Here is a 17,084-nt window from a genome sequence, read left to right on the forward strand (position 1 = left end):
CATTCCTGATCAGAGTACTGAAATACATCTAAACCAACTGATACACAGCTGCCTTCCTGGTTCCCTCGACTACCTCTCATCACTCCAACATGAGGCATAGTTTTGCTCTGTTTCCCCTCCCATTGAAGGTGGCTGATTCTGTATCAACACGAACCCTGCAGAATCCAGCTTCAGAACAATTGCTACAGTCCATTCTGACTAGTCGGTGTTCATGCCATACAATTTGTTATCACATTTGGACACTATTTCTGGTCAGATGGACACTTAACCGTCTGACTTCCAGGCAGATATATCTGGCCCATGTATCGCGTCCATGGACATTGCTATGTTACTAGAAAATTCATAAATTTGAATTTTCATTAGGTGCTGAATTCAAGCCACAAAGTAATTTCAAAACACAGATTTTTGTATCATCATTTTGTTCTCTTTTCTGTTTCTATTAGTGTGTGTCTAAAGAATTGTCAGTGTAGGGTATCTAATCTTAAGAATCTTTAACATTACCATAATATAGTTATGTAATAAAACAGATTGATGGATCCCAAGAAAACTCAGCATAATTTAAACCTCAAACTATTGAAATTTTAATTTGAAATGTAGGATAAATACTCATGCCAATACACAAAGGCAGTAGAAAAAAAAATGCCAGGAAATGCGGACACGCATCTTAACACACAGAGTAAGTGCCTAATACCATGTAATTAAGGTTTTCAATCTTTATGCCTCTAAATCCAGTAATCAGAGAAAAGGGAAGAGTAGCACTGGCCTCTGGGTTACTTAACAAATCTTCAAATAATGACAATTTCCCTCATTAGATCATGTCCCATACACTGGGACATGAGAAAGAAAAGATTAGTCTAAGTACGCAGCATGACCAGAAACCGCCAGTATAATCCCACAGGGGTTAATTTGTTCATCTGTCTTTCCTCTAAGGCCAGAATCTTTTTTGTAACTCATAAAAGATAAATATTCCCAAAGAGATTGTGAAGGAGAAAGGCACGTTGGTGCAATGGAGCAAATGTTTTAACCATTTTGCAGATAGGACTTCTGAAGAATTCAAGAAAGTCTATTGCAATGTGTTTGTGTGCCCATGAAAACACATAGCATGTAGTTAGGATACATGTACATTTGTTGGGTCAGGGAGAAACAGTGGAAATAAATGCAGGTGAACTGAGGTTGCAGGCCCCTTTGCTGTTTGTTATACAAGAGAAAACAAACAGTTCTGAAAGTGAAATGCATTTCTGATGCTATTTATTCATAATAACTTTCTGTGAAAATTTGTTTTCCTTCCAGTACCACTTAGAATGGGTCATTTGACATAAATCCTCACTCATTAGCTTCCATCTCTACCTGATTAAGAGTGACATAAAGAAACTCAATTACTCTATCAAAGTGAAGACAGAAGTGCATAAAACAGGAATTGGAATGCCTGCTGTCCTCTCACCAAGACATCATGTACTTCCCCCTCTTACACAGCATGAAACTTCATACTCTCAACTTTTAGTTCTCTGTGTCTTTACCAGTCATGGAAGAAACTATCGTTTCGAAGTGATTCGTGACTTCTGTTTTCTTAAACTCTTTAGTGGTCCTTTCTAGATCAGAGCTAATTCCTATTCCCCCAAACTCTCAGGCACACTCAAATACACACAGAACTCTTACAGTCTAGACTCTTGTTGACTATACCTGGTAAAGAATTGTTTCAAAAGAATATGGGACTATCAAAGTCTGCATTTCTGTAGTACTTGATTTGATACTTGAATTCAAATTATACATTAATTGGGTGACCTTGACAAGTTATACAGAACCTATTTTTTCATATGGAACAGCACATTGTAAGTGTTTTTGGAGCATTAATATTAAGCTTAAATGAGTTTATTTTAGGTAGAGAGTCTCGCATAATGCAAAGTACATGATGATATTCGACAACAGTATCTACTACTATTCTTATTATCCTAATGACAACTAGTACAATAAAGATGATCATTCTATTGCTCATTTAATTTCTAAGTAAAGCAAGAGACCTCCAAAAAAAAAAATCAGATGTCAAGTTAAATAGCACATTAGATTTGATTTCCAGAGAGACGATACAGAAGCATAGACTATTTTAACTGAAAGTTAATGCATTTATCAGTTTTCTCATTGTTGAGTTTAGGAAATTGAGGTTCTAGATAAAATGAACAGGAATCCAAATTCCTATAACATTTCAACTGCTGTACAACTGAAATGATCTACTGTGATCTAACCATCAATGGGGAGGATCTGTAAGAAATAGTATATCGTAGTAGACAGATATTGTTGCTTGCTTATGATTTTTTTTTATTCCATGTTCTTCTAGCTATTCGATATTGGCCAGAATATAGCCAAATAAATCAAGTTCATTTTAATCTAGGCTAGAACAAGCCTTCCCTCTCTCAATAAGGTAATCAAATCTATTAAAGAATACAAATCTAAGATTTTTTAACTAAAGTTATTTTACATTTCAATTTTAAAGCTCAAATTATTGCTGTCTTCCCTCTGAGAAGTCTACACAGGTGAATGTGGGCATTGTAAGTCTTTTATGAAAATATTTAAATATAACCAGTTTAGTCATCCGAAGCAAGTAAAATTGTCTTTCGTTGGAAAAGACGTACACACTTATATGCACTCACAGAACTCACACTTACACTCTTTTCCACAAACATGCATTCACACACTTGCATAGGTGCATAAGTTCTCACATACATGAATATATACTATACTCACAAACACACACATACAGAGTCACACATGCCCATGTGGTCATTATATATTGCTTACGCAAGAGCTACTAGAGAACTTAGAACCAAACTTATGGCCCATGTCTAGCACTAATACAGAACTAATATAGAACTCATTCATTTTTATATGAGTTACTATTACCCTTAGCTTCATCTTCATATTCAATTTTTTGGCCCAATTCTCCCTAGGAATTTTTATTTTTATTTTTTATTATGCATAATTTTGTAAGCTTCTCAAATTCCAAAAGGAAAATCAGGAGAAGGAAAAAGCTTTTAGCACACACAGTCAGACAGCATTCAACTCTTAGGGTTCTGAAAAGATTGTTTTATTGACAGTCACTGAGAGGGTCAGAAATTACTATCTTCACTAAGATAAAGTTAGGGGTTTCTAACTTAAGTTATTTCTATTTCCATTTGCCAATTTTTAAGGAGAAGCTCTTCCTTTGTTTAGTAAAATGTTTTCAAAATTAATAGTAAGCTATAGAATTTAATTATAAAGCAGTTACTTGCAAATGTACTATAATGAAACAGTTTGCTTTAGGGAAATGCTATATTTGAAAAGGAATAGGAATATATTTGACAATATATGTTCAAAATGTGTGTGACCCCCTAAACTTCAGTTTCCACACTCAATGTCTATCTCTCAGTAGGGACTGGGATTTCACCCAGCAAGCCTCACCATGTAAGACTTTCTTCCCCGGAGCAGCCTAAAATGACAGGACTCACACCTGTTCCTTGCAACCAATGTAATACCTGATGGGACCTGCCCATGAAATTACTATGCCTCTGTTAACAAGAAAAATGAAAACTCAGTTTCTAGGAGACCTGTGGGCATGCAGAACAATGTCCATCCTCTTTTTCCCCATCACTGTATGCCTACCTAATTTTGAAGTGGGAGGACAAGGAAGTCCTTCTCCCTCTGCTCTTTGTCTACTTTTCTTTCTTCTTCCCTGGGTCAGTGGAAAAAGGGAAGCTACGTTAATTCTCTATTGTTTTGTTCTTACCATGGGGTTCTGTTTTCTCTTCATAAAGATACATTCATATAGAATAAAGGCAACTTGATTGATACATTTTTGGAATCTGAAAAAAAAAATAGTATTAGATCCAATGAATACATTCACTAACTAACTGGGCAGCTTGCAGCAAATCACCAGGACATTCTAGATTGTCGGTTCTAAGATTAGTGATCTTCTAGTTAAGCTCTCCTAAGTTTCTTCCAGGTCTATTTAAAAATCTGTAATTGTATCCCAGTATCCTGTTTCTAATCCAAGCCTTTAGCTCATAGATGAAGATAAAAATATTTGTATAGACAGTACTCCACATGCAATCATCCACAGAAACACAAGGGTCCTTCCCATTTAAGTTCACATGTCTCAATGTACATTCATAGTCAAAAATTATAGTAGGAGGGACTTAAAATAAACCTTAGGAATGGCTTCCTGACTCTACTTGTTTCCCACTGAGAGTCTGGGCTTTTTGAAATTTGTTAGTTATGTCTATTTTTTGGTATAGGGCACATGTGCTCATCAAAGAGAAAGAGACAGAGACAGAAAGCAAGTAATCACTCCCTGGGGAGAGTCCCATACTGCAATCCCTTCTCCTCTGTTCTCCTCTTGGGATTTTGGGCATGCATGCACATGCACCAGGCATGAGTTTAAGCCACCGAGTCCAGGACTCAAACCATGGTCAACTACATGGAAGTCCAGCAACATAACCATTATACCATCTGCTGGTCCCTTAACTAATCTTTAAAAAACCAATTTCCCCAAAGGAGATATTTGAACATAGATCTGCACGGAATCTAAAGAAATGAAAAAGATGGTTTCTAAAGAGTTCATCTATCTTTATGACTTACTTTTCTTAACTTTTTCTGCCTTTACCCCTTATTATTTTTTTTTAAAAGAACTATTGCTATGGTTTTATTTAACTCCAATTGCTTATAAAGGAAGATTATACAGATTTGTGGTTTGCTATGAGACACTGTCATCTGAGTCTGTTTGAAAGCTATTTTAAATCTGTCATTTGTTAGGAGAAGGATTCAAGATACACCTCCTATTGGACAGCATGGATGATTCCTCACAAAAGAGTGAGGCAGCATTCCCTCCTAATAAGCACTCAAAAGCATAAACTGAGCCTTAGGCGTGTTAGCGGAAGAAAGACTGCTGGAGCTGGGCCATTCTACAAGAGTAGTGAAAGGGAAGCAGCTCCATTCTTGCAACTGGAAGGCGCCCTGAGACCAAAAAATCCTTTATCCCAGCGTCATTTTAAGAGCTGCCATCTTCTTCACTCTTCTCGTCCTTCCCTCCCCCCATTTCCTTCTTCTTGTGGAAGACAGTGCCTAAAGCTAAAGCACCGATTTGAGAAGCAGAAAGAAACATGAAAATACATGATTACAAAGACCATGTTTGCTCAGTAGCTGGTGATATTTTTCCAAGTCACATAGATCTTTACACACATATTAAAACAAGTTTCACACTTCAAAAGGCAGCAGCAAATTTTCAAGTCCGTGCTCAAGGCTGGTCATCCTAAATTTCTATGTGCCTCTCTTCTCTTCAGTTTGATTAACTATCTAGCAGAGTAGAGTATACTCTGGGAGAAAAACATGGCTAAGAACTCAAGTTCAGGAGCACAAGGAGTACAGGTAGTCTGTGTAGTCTATTCCTATGTGCCTGTCACTTAATTCTCAAAGCCCAGATTAAACTTTCAAGGGTCCAGAAGAATTCTGTACATCTAAGAACAGATATGCTAGAATGGAAATCAGCCAATCTTTACCCTAGCAACTTGACCATAAAAAAATGACATATATTTCACATGAAGTCTTCACAGAACAAGTTTGCCACTTATTTGGACTTTTACCTCTGTTTTGACATTTAAGTATGTCCATATTTCTCAAAAACTAGGTTGAGATACTTGGATTCCACAGGGCCAACTGTTGTTTGAGTTCTGGACCCAGCATCTTGAGAAACACACCTGGTATGTGTGTGTGCAGGACCAAGTTTCGATGGGAATTGTAAGAAAAGGGATTGCAGCATAGTCATTTCCCTAGAGAAGTGATTTCTCACTCTGACAAGTGCATACACCCTGTAACAACAGCAACAACAAAAAAGGGAATTGAAAACAGTAGGATTAGCAGAATTTTAAGACATACCTCGCTTCAGCTATGGGATCCTCTCGTATTTCTCAATATTCTTTGGAGAAAACCTGATCTTTGCATTCAGAAATGTATTGTACCAAAGGAGACGTAAGGAGTTGGGGGACATGTTTTACCATCTGTGTATATCTGTATGTTAAAGGGAATGAGAATACCATGCATGCTTCAAGGGCAGAATTTTTTGCTCTAAAGAGTTGAGTCAAATCTTCCTCAATTGAAGACACTGACAGTAAAAATATGTGTATTTCTCCTTGTGATATATGCATCCCCTTTGAAAAAAAGCTGCACTTGAAATCTTTTCTATTAAAGGGAATTGAATAATACAATAACTTCGATGTATCAGAGAAACCATGTTAAGTTTCCTCTTTTTCTGTTTTGTATTAGTTAACTCACATTACGTAACAAATTGCCACACACTTAGCAACTTAAAACAGCATGCATTTCTTTTCTTGTATTTTTTTTTCCTTCTCTTTTCTAAAAGAGATTTTTTTGCTGTAGGTCACGTGTGCTCAAAAGAGAGAGAGAGAGAGAGAGAGATGACTCCCTAGGGGGGATTGGCCATGCCACAATTCCTTCTCCTCCATTCTCTTCTCTGGATTTTGGGCATATGTGCACATGCACTTGGCATGAGTTTTAAGCCACTAGGTCCAGGACTTGAACCGTGGTCAACTATGTGGGAGAACAGTGATGTAACTATTACACCATCTGCTAGTCCCAACAGCATGCATTTCTTGTTATCATTTTTGTTTATCAGTTTACATGTTAGCTGAATTCTCTGTTTCCGGATCCCAAAAGGCCCCAGTGTACTGGCTGGGGCTGCAGTTTAATCTCAAGGTTCAGCCAGGTAAGGATCTACATGCACATGTGATCCTTGGCAGATTATTCAGTTCCTTGTGGAGGGTGCACTGTGAAGTTACATATTTTGCAAGCTATTAGCCAGAGGCTACCCTTGCTTGTCACATCAACATACCTGTAGGGCAGCTCATGACATAGCAGCTCTATTTATTAAAGTTAGCCATGGATACAGTCTCCTTGCAAGGTAAGTTATAATCTCAGGTTCTGTAATTATGGAAGGGGTATTCCATCTTCTGTGCCATGTTCTGTTACTGAGAAGTAAATCATAGATTTGTTCACTTCCAAGGAGAGGTTAGTATACAAGGGGTGCAAATATTATAAATGGGAATACTCAGGACTCATCAGAGAAACTGTTGACAACATACACATGAACTCATTTTGTTTCTGCAAATTAACCACATCTCCTCAATGAGAGGTATAAAAATGCAAACATTTTAAAGGTCAGTCCAAATAGTGCTAACCTTTTTTTTTCCCTTTGTTTGATAGAAATCTATCTTTTTCATGACTAGACAGGGGTACAGTGGCAAAACATGATGTTCTGTGAGGCTGACCTACTGAAAAGGTTCCAGGCGTATATACAGAGACCTCCCTGAGTTTGCCTCGCACATGTGTGCCTGTGATCTGGGGCTGGCTGAAGCTGAGGGTGAATCACAATATTGAAACCCTGTTAGGATGGTGCCTGTGTGTGTGAGTGTGTGTGTGTGTCTGTCCCCCCCTTCTCTCTGTCTCTTGTTTATGCAAAACATAAACATTAAAAAAGAAATCTGGGGACCAGCAGATGGCGTAATGATTACATCTCTGGATTCCCACATAGTTGACCACAGTTTGAGTCCCAGACCCGGGCGGCATAAAATTCACACCAGGTGCGTGTGTGTGTGTGTGTGCCCAAGATCCTGAGAGGAGAATGGAGGAGAAAGGATTGCAGCATGGCCATCCTCCCTGGGGGTGATTTCTCACTTTCTGTTTCTCTGTCTCTGTGTGTGTTTCTTGTGAGTGTATGCAAAAAAAAAAAAAAAAGAAAAGAAAGAAAGCTGTCAATTTTTCATTCTTCTTTCTTTCTTCCTTTCTGTCTTTCTTTCTTTTTGGAGAGATTTTTGCTATAGGGTGTGTGCGCCTGCGAGAGAGACAGAGAGAAAGAAAGCACATGCACCCAGTGTGAGTTTAAGCCACTGGGTCTGAGACTTGAACCGCGGGCAGCTACATGGGAGTTCAGCAACATGCTAACTGCTGGTCCCGAAAGCTGTCATTTTATATCTTCCAATTTAAAAAATAAAAATTTGCCATAGGGCCCATGCACTTGCCGAAGAGAGAGACAGAGACAAAGACATACAAGGAAAATTAAGAACTCACCTCACAAGGGGGGATAGCCATGCCACAATCCCTTCTCCTCCATTCTCCTCTTATTTTCCTCTTGGGATTTTGGGCATGTACACATTTATATGCTAAATGTGATTTTCAAGCCACTGGGTCTGGTACTTGTACCCTGGTTGGCCATGTGGGAGTCCAATGCCTTAGCACAACTCCAAATTCTGGCCCCTGTAGTTTTTAATTTTTAAGAATTCAAAGTACTTTTTTGATAGAGTCAAAATGTGGTTGATTCCAGTTTGCCCTTAGTTCTCTCACCACGTTGTGGTATAACAACTTGTCTGAACATTGAATCATTGACAGACAGACATTAGTGGGCAGACTGTACTCTATTCAGAGTGCCTTAGAGTCAGAAACTCCAGTTTCATCATAGTGACCCTGCCTGGAACAAAATAAACCCTTGTTAAATGTTTCTTGAATATGTGAATGAACAAATAAGTGAATTTGACTTTCCACATGCCTTTTCCCTTTTGATCCAACCTTTATAATAGTCTAGTATAATGCAAATAGTAATATATACATATACATACATATATATGTAATATCCTTCATGTAAATTCATTTTTTTCAAATATTATATACTTAAAACCTTGAGATTATGGAAATTTTAGGGGGCCAGAATTTAAAACCAGTGATTTTTATTTAAATTTCTTTTTCTCTTAGAGCTATAACAGGATTTTTAAACTTTGAAATCCTGACCAACTGACCTCGATTCCAAGGACTCTGGGTGTCAACCTACATGATCAGCTCTGAAGTGTGGTAAAAAGAAGTAGAAAAGGACATCTGGTCAGAGAGTTCCTTGGTGGAGATGGGGGTTGGGAAGAATGAAAGCATGTGTGCTTTTTGCAGTTAGAATCCAGAATGTTCTGAAATAAACTAGAAATAAATTTGTTTTAGCAGACCCTTTGCTGGGGTAAGGAATGCTAATTTTTAAAAGAACTTGGGAGAGATGTTTTGGTGAACTTGTATACTGTACCATAAATATTTTTACTAAAATTATAGAATTGTCTGTTTCCTTTCAACTTGCATCAGGACTCAGGCAAGAGCAATGAGTTTTTAATGTGGAAATTTCATGCACACATTTCAGTTTCTTCCTTTTCTTCTCCAACTTTGCCAACTCTCATTTTATGTTTAGTAAAGATTGATTTATTGGTGCTTTGTTGGCCTACCTGATGTGTTATGCAACTCTTCACCAAATTCAGGGACACAGCCATCAGTTTTCAAACTTGCTTTGTTGTAGCCAGAAAGCGCTTTATTGGATTCAGGGTGATTTATTTACTGGGTTGAATGATTTTTGCATAGCCTAAAGCCTAATCTGTCTCTTCCATTGCTTCTTTGAAATTAAAAAAAAAAAATTAATGAGACACAGCGCAACTTGTTCTGTTCCTCAGGGTGCAGAATAAACAGAATCTGTGATATGCTGCTGTTTGGAAACCGAAAAATGTTCAAAATTGATACTTGGGATGGCCTGAAAGGGGAAGCTCTTGAAGCTTTTTTTTTTTTTTTCTTCACAGTAAGATGTCAGTAGGCAGAAAAAAGAACCCAGCAGGATACTCTGCGAAAGTAAGTATGTTTATCTTTGGTGACTGTAAATAGCAGAGGGAGATGTCAAAGAGAGCTGGTCATTTTAAGTGGAGGACACTGGAACCAAGATCACTGTGCCGGACTCCACACGATGGGTTACCTCCTGTGACGAGACTTCAGATGTGATTTCAATTCCAATGAGTGCAGTTGACATGAATCCTTGCTGAGTCAACATTCCAAGGATATATCTACCGTCCCCTTCTCTCTGAGCACTGCCAAGAATAGGCTCCAGTTCAGCACAGCAGAGTAAATTTGCTCCATATTCCCATCAAGCATGTGTCCACCTGTTCTCCAAGTAATAACTCTTTAAAGGAACATCTTCTGTGCACTTCAGGTTCCTGAGGTTACGGTTCAACTGCACACGTTTTTGCTTGGCATCACCAAAACATGAACTGTATTTTCAGTGCATTATCCCAGTTCAATAACACACAGTGAGTGAAACAGAACTCTCCTGATCTTAATGAGACAAAAATGTAAAGTTACGAACCTCATGCAAATTGGCAAGGCATCTTTAGGGAGTGTCTCACAGCATGAACTATGTAAGTCCAAAATTCCTATGTTGAAGTTCTAAAACCTAGTACCTGAGAAGGTGACTATATTTGGAGATGGTATCGTTGCAGAGTTATTTAAGTTTTGTTGAAGTCACTGAGGTGGGTCCTGATTATAAGAGGACACAAGGACACAGAAAATACAGACCAACGAATGACCGTGTAAGAATATAGCAAGGAGGTGACCATCCTCCAGCCAAGGTGAGAGACCGTAGGAAGGGCTAAACTTGCTGTCATCTTGATCCAGACTTTCAGCCTCCACGATAGTAAGAAAATAAATATCTGTTTCCTAGGCCAGCCAGTCTATGGTAATTTGTTATATCAACCCTAGCAAACTCATACAAGAAGCTAGTCTTCTAGTGAAAATACTCTTTCTGGGTAGAATTTAAGTGATACCTCATCAAGACCAATGGCTTTGTTCTCACTATAGTTGTTCTTTACTATTTTTAAGTGACTTGATATGTTAAACCATATGATTTCCTTCAGCTTTCTGCTGTTTGTCCTGACAACAGGACTTTCTGACTCTCCAGTCACTGTGAAAAAGCACTCACAGAGGCTACAGGAGAATTTTCTTTAAAGACATTATTATTGAAATAAGACTAACCTAGGTGTCACAGGAACATTGTTCTTGTACTTACATAGATAAGTTTAAATCACATTACCTATGACAACTAGTTTTTTTTTTTTTTTTCAGATGAAGATGGCTTCTTGATACACCTAGTAACACACACACATGCATTAAACTGGAAGTACATATTATATGTTCAGACCCTAAGATCTATGAAGAGTCATGCAAATACAGTCTGATATTTAGGCTAGCCTTGTAAGATAAGTGGAAGTGCATCATTTCCATTTTTCAGCCAAGAACACAAAAACACAAGGATTCAAGAGATGTGTATATTACAGATTTGAATCTCAGATTCAGATCTTCTGATTTGAAAGGCTACAAATTTTCTCTCTCTCTACAATGCTACAGATGTAATACGTTCAGTAGGGAAATGCATGAAAACCATGTGTCTGTCATGTAGGGAATGGTCAGTAATGTTAAATGAGATTCATATAATTATTACAATAAAAGCCTCAATTAAGATGCAAGATATTTGTAGCAGATCAGTCAAATTTAGTTCACTTACTACTTAATGAAGGATCTTAAACAATCCTTTTATTAGTGTTGATAAAAATGCATTGGACTGGCCCCATAGTCAAGTCGTTAAGGAAATCAGATCCCACATGGTCCACGACAGTTAGAATCCCAGCCTGGGTGACCTGAAAAATACACCAAGCGTATGTGTATGTGTGCCTAAAATTGTAGCAGGATGGACAAATAGATAAGGGACCACAACATGGTCATACCTCATTAGGGAGTGCTTTCTCTCTCTTTCTCTACCTCTGTCTTTGGCAAGCATATGATCTCTTAGGAAATTAAAAAGAAAAATAAAATATATGTTTTAGTCTATTTTATTATAAAGTATAGTATAAACATTCCTTAGTTGTAATATTATAGTGTCATTTTAACATCTACATAGTAGACTAGGTTATTATGGAAAAATAGGAGATGATTTGAACTTATTAGGACCTACGCTTCTACCTGAAATAAATGCTTTGATTTAAGAACATCCGTAAATACTGTGTAGGCAGTCTGTGGTCTATACATTTTTGTGGGGATTTACAAATTTATTTAATAGAAATGTATTGGAAATTTTTTTATATACCTGCCCTATGATAGGCACCAGAAAACTGCGCTGAAAAATAATATTTGAGAAAGATGATTGTGAAGTGGTGAGAAATATGTATGGGAGGAAGAGATAAGGAGGAATTATTATAAGGCCTTATGTAATTTGGGTGTGACATAGTGGGTTCACAATAATAGCTAAAAATGTTATTGGTTGCCCATGAAGGACCAGAAATGTCACATTGTTGTGAAACATTATATGAAATTTCAACATAAGGCAAAAAGATTATGAAGTCAAGCAAGAGTCATTGTTCGATGGCCTGTAAAAGGGTCATCTGATTTTCTATAGACTTTGTGTGTGTGTGTGTGTGTGTGTGTGTGTGTGTGTCTGTGTGTGTGTGTGTGTGAGAGAGAGAGAGAGAGACATCTTTGCCCTTACTCATGTTTTAGACTCTCTAATGTCAGATGTTAACTTCTAGAAGACTGATATGATACAAATATTTTTATTGTGTAAAAAAGACTACACCAAAAGCTGTGGTTTTCCTCTTTACATTAAGCAGTTATGTATCTAATGTTAGAGTCTTACTTTAGCCTTTCTTTTTCTTTGCTAATAATACATTCATCAATTACTACTATTCTCACTTGAACAAGTAGACCATTTCCCTGGTTCACACATTAAGGAATTAAAGAGATCATTGACAATGCTCCCTATATGTTTGTATGAAAGTCATAGTTTTAACTTTTTGCAAATTATGCTTTATAAAGATATATTTATTACTCTATTCAGAACTGACTGTAGTGATAAGCATAACTGCCATTTTCTTAGATACCTGGCAAACTTTAAGCAAATGGCTCAAAATCACAAAATTAGTAGGTGACCTAGCAGAATATTAGGAATATTTTTAATGTTTTTCCTGCATGAAATCTAATATTCTCCCTCCTTTTAATAAAACAACCCTCATTTTCCTATGGGGGGGCCTCATTTACTTTCAATCCATATAGTTCAGATGAAGTTAATATTCTTTCTAAGCTGCAGAGGACTTTACTGCCCAACTACACTGTTTGAGTGTCCATGTGAATAAAGAACAATCTCAGTGCCCATTTTCATGCAAAGTGTCTTCCAGTTGCTTCAGAAGGAACCCAACAGATAGGGTACATGTGTGGTTGAATCCTCCTTAGAAGAAAGCCAAAGTCCAGGCAAAAATTCTATGCCTCAAGGTTCTCCAAGATGTAGCCCCTATCAAACGGCATGATGCTGGGTGCAGCAGCTCTGTCTCCCTCCTCACCCCCACACACCACTCCCAACCAAGCTCCCACACCCCATTGGGAACACTTCCTTCACTCTCTGGTCTTCATCATTCTTACCATGGGAGCTTAAATCCTAACCCAAAAAACAGACAATATTAAACATTACCACTCCATAACTATCATTCTCCTCTCTGCCTGACAGTTTACCCAAACTAGAAATTCTCACTCTTATCCTAGTTCCTAACCAAAAGATCCAGCCAGAAAAAAATATTTTGATTTAAATGGTTCCTATTTGTTTTTTCTTTTCCTTTTTCTTTTCATTTCTTTTTTCTTTTTTTGGTATGGTGGTTGTCAGGTTTTAATAACCTAGTAATTTTTTTTCACTAACAATAGCCATTGCTATTTCTATTGGGAATTGGACTTCCCATTAGTTCTGACCTACAAAGTATAGTTTTATGAGAGTTAATCAAGTAAAACAAGAAATTAGTTATAGAAAACAGGCATTGTATTATTGATCTTACTTCAACCTTCATGAATAGTATTGACTCTGGTTGTTTGCTCTAGTTAGTATTGAACACTGAATCACGAACTACCGCATCAATAGGCTCAATTATGTTACATTGTACTGCAGGCAGGAAGTGTAATGCACATATTTTGTACTCAGGGGTAGAGATGTGCTTTAGCTCTAACCTCCCTCTTTTAGCCTACCTTCCTGAAATTAAGATCCATGGCCTCTAGATATTATAGTAGATGCTGCTGAGAAATAAGGGAACAACCTGGCAAATGGATTATCATTGTCCTGGGTATTTTGTTAGCTGCAGCCTAGAACTACTAGATGAAAAGCGGCCATTAGGATATCCCTAACATCTTCACATTCTAAATATAATATTGTTTCAGAACCTTACCTAAGTAAGGCCTTTGTCGTTCTACAAGTATGGAAGGTGGTAGGGGATTTGGGGTGCTCAATGGAGGTCACTAAGCTAAATGCATTCCTAATCAACTTAAAATGTAATTTTTAGCATACATCCTATAGAATTGTATTTAGTACCCAGTTCTCTAATGGGGGGGGAGACTATTTTAAATAATTATGTTTAATGAGGATGTCATTCAATAGAAATACCTTTTGAATTTTAATGTAGATGAGTTTGATATGCAATAAGTATTGATATACGTTGGAGGGTAGAAAGAAAATCCAGGTCTATATTGATGTTCTAGCTCCAACTGTGGTCATTGTTTTATGAACCTAATGGCGTTAACTATTTTTAGTGATAAAAATGGACATTATATAATAGGAAAAGGATCAATTTATGAAGAAGACATGACATTCCTAAATATGTATGTACCTACCAAAATAGCTTTAAGATAAAGTGCCAACATCACAAAGAGAAATAGAGAAGATTTGTTAAAATACTAAAACAAAGATTTATTTATTTATTATTTTTAGAATTATTTATTTAATTTTATTTGTTATTATTTTTTATTTCTAATTTGACCAGAGTTAGATAGAGAGAGAGCAAGGGAAACTGAGAAAGCAAGCCACAGGTCCAGGTTGGCCATGTGAGAGTCCAGCATCTTAATCACCACACTACCTGTTTGCCTCCTATAACAGAGATTGAAATGGATTTCTAATTACTTTTGGATGGAGTTTTTTTTTTTTTAATTCAATATTGTATTAATGCAGTACAATGGAGAGTAGTTTATACTAGTCACAGGAAGATTGGCAACTGTGATATATACCATACAGTTATAAGAGATTAAATATACCACAAACTGTCAACATCATGCCTGTATAACCTCAGCATTTGTGTATTGCTGTACATATCTGAGACTTTCTAGCTTGCACATAACGCAGGCTGGTAGTGACAAAAGAGGGATGCTCCCAGATTCAACCGCCAAACAATGACAGTAGCTACTACATAAATATCTGTAGCTCCACTTTTTCTGGGGGCAGTAGAGGGAGAGAGTTCTAAGATATTAGAGGTCAGTTTTCCAGAGTTCCCCACCAGGATATAACTCCAGATGTCCGTAGTGGATTTTAGCTTTATAAACACTTCACTGATTTCCTTTCTTTCCTTTTCTCATTCTCTCCCCTTCTACTGTCTTCTGAGAACAACTTCCTAATAAACTACTTCTACTCAAAACCTAGACACTGAGGGGATACATATTGTAAACAATTTTAAAGGTCTTTTAAAGGAAAAATTCCATATATATGCAAGTCAAATTTTAATTCTTTTTTTTTTTTTGAGAGTTTTTTTGCTAAAGATGTGTGTGCTTGCCAGAAAGACAGAGAGACAGAAAGCAAGAAGTCACCCCCTGGGAGGATGGCCATGCCACAATCCCTTCTCATCCATTCTCCTCTTGGGATCTTGGGCACACATGCACACGTGTCTGGCTTGAGTTTAAGCCTCCGGGTCCCATGACTCGAACCACAGTTGACTACAAAAAAATTTTTTGTAAATGATTAAAATATAATTCTAACCTTATCATGAACAAATGCATAAATCCTGATGTACTGATTTCATGGTATATATTTTGATAACTATAATATATGCATGCACATATATCATATGCAAACATATTACTAAGAAAACAAAAACTATTTACCATAGATATATTAGTGGTGGAATTCTCATTTATTCAACATAGAATCCAGATATGACTCTAGACCATTAACAGAATCTAATGGTTCAGGAGGTAGACGCTCTGTTTAACTGTATATTGCTAGCATGTTATTTCACTTCTTTGGTATTCATTTTAATAACCTATAAAGCCAGAGACTAGTGGGCTTAAACAGAATTTCTTAGTCTTTGGTCCATGGACTTCTAGTGGGTTTATTCATGGACTTTATTAGTGAACCACCGACAGTAGTGGGTATGTGAATGTCTGTGACCTCCAAAATTTGCTAACCACCAGGATTAGTAAACAGAATAGTATTATTATCCTGTGAATCTATCCAAAGATGAAAAAGAAATTATTGAACAAAATTTCCCAGAAACAAATATTAGGGAAGAATATTACTGATAGGAGTTACATAGGAATAAGACTATAAGGATAAAAACAAGCCAAGGGAATGTGAAGAAAGAAAATTTGGGAGACAAGATGACGGGCTCACAGTGACCATCTGCCAAGGGTTGAAAAGCAGTTTGTCTAAAAGCAGATTTTAAAAGCAATTTCTCTTCAGAACAACTGTTTTTGCATCACCTAAGATGCATCTCGATACACCATGGCAGTAGCAGCAAGCTGCAATAAAATGGATGAAATCAAGAAAATGAGAAACATTTCCTCCCAACCCGAAATGGGGCTTTATACTGTGTTTGCCATAAATTAATGTATTCTTCTCCAGATGACTGTAATCCCAAAGTGGAGCTTGCTTTGACATCTGATGGCAGGACGATAGTGTGCTACCACCTGTCTGTGGACATTCTCTCTGAACACACAAATCCTATCCCTAGGCCAGATCCTGTGCACAATAATGAAATGCATGATCAAGGGCTGAAATCCAGCTTAGAGGAGAAAAGTGAACATCTTTAGCAAGGACCCACGATAAAACAACTTAGCAAAATGTTTTTTACTACCAAGCACCGTTGGTATCCTCACGAGCAGTATCACTGATTTCATAAACTGGATCCTCCAAAAGACAGATGACATCAAGGTTCTCGGAGGAATCAGAAATGTGCTTCATTTAAGAAAATCCCATGTGGTGTCTTCATTAATAGGTTATGGAATAAAATAATAATAAAATTTCTTTCACATATAAAAAAAGAAAACATTGAAGGTTGTGGAATACACTCTTATGAACATTCCCCTTTTTTTATTTAAGGTGATTCTGGAGAGAAGTCCTTTAAAAGAAAGAGGCAGTTGTTAGGTGACTCAATCACAGACAAGAGAACTATTTATATACGTAGGTA

This window comes from Tupaia chinensis, unplaced genomic scaffold (assembly GCF_000334495.1).
Source record: "Tupaia chinensis unplaced genomic scaffold, TupChi_1.0 Scaffold000618_1, whole genome shotgun sequence".
NCBI classification, from domain to species: Eukaryota; Metazoa; Chordata; class Mammalia; order Scandentia; family Tupaiidae; genus Tupaia; species Tupaia belangeri.